We start from the raw sequence: 1,353 nt of genomic DNA, 5'->3' as shown, positions 1-1,353 counted from the left end.
TTTGTGTTGTGACCTACAAAAAGTCGATTTCAAATGTCATGATTTTAAATGTCATGATTTTAAATGACGTAGCTCAATACGTGTTGTTGTGAAATTTAAGTTTGAGGTATTTGTATGAATCATATTATCCTTTGACACAATATTGTGCGTACGATTCTTTGCATGCTCGTGCAACCATCATGCGCCCAAATAAGAAAAGACAACTCTGTTTGACTCGGATCTTTATTTAACCCATTTTGGCCACGACATATGGAAGCAACGTCACAATCTATTTAAAGGACAACCGCAGCAGCAGAACATAAATAACAAACAGGGGCCGGTTTTTCAAGAGTAATCTGAGCGGATTACGGCTATCTGATTGGATCAAATGCAAAATCGGAAAATGGATTGGATCACGTAATCCAATCTTGTTGTCGATCCAGATCAAACATTGAGTTTGGGTTGATCAAAACGTTTTGGTAGGATTTTGATTTGATCCCAAAAATCCAGATTAAATTGGTCCCAGCAGGAGGGTGGATTCACGGTGGATGTCGTGAATGATGACATGAATTCATACATGATAATGAAAACAATGACTAATCTCACGTAATTTGAGACACTTCCTGACCTCGGCAGCAGACAGCAGACGAAGCAGAGGATGATGATGATGAAGAAGAAGAACTCATGAGAATAACTAAGGAGTAATTGATTTGGTTACGTGTCGGATATTTAAGCCTTTTTTAATCCAGTTCAGTTCAATAATTTGTTTGAAACTTGTTGGAAACATCCACAATGTATTTGTGAGTAAACTGCCTGTTTCCAAGACCTGGACAATGGGGGGGGGGGGGGGGGGGGGGTTGTTTTCACATTGCTTTGAAAAACCAGCATAGAAATAAAATGGATTACGTGATCCTGGAAAATGGGAAAAAGAGATTTCCAAATCTGGATCCATTTGATCCAGATTAATTTTTGTTTCGAGATTACATCTGAAATGTTATTGTCTGTAAAATAATCATTCTGCATCACTGATCCCCCCCTGATGTGATCAATCAGCTGTTTCCTGTGAAAGACACGTGACTCTTGATTCTGAACAGACTAGAATTGACTTTTAAAATTGATTTATTGGCGTCAGAATGAAAAAACAAAAATAAATATCCGATTCACTTAAACAGCTAAATAGTTCCACACGTTGGCGTGCATCGTCACAAAAGAAGATCAGCTGGAGAACAAATAACAGAGTCAGAGAGTAGAGCGGCGACACTGAATGTGCACTGCCTCAGGACCCAAAGCAAGGCACTTCTAACCCGAACATGGAGCCACGTGTTCTAATGATACAACATTGACTTAGCCTTCACTGAATTTTATAATATTACT

Source organism: Brachionichthys hirsutus, unplaced genomic scaffold, assembly GCF_040956055.1.
Source record: "Brachionichthys hirsutus isolate HB-005 unplaced genomic scaffold, CSIRO-AGI_Bhir_v1 contig_970, whole genome shotgun sequence".
Taxonomy (NCBI): domain Eukaryota; kingdom Metazoa; phylum Chordata; class Actinopteri; order Lophiiformes; family Brachionichthyidae; genus Brachionichthys; species Brachionichthys hirsutus.
This window is presented reverse-complemented; position numbering follows the sequence as displayed.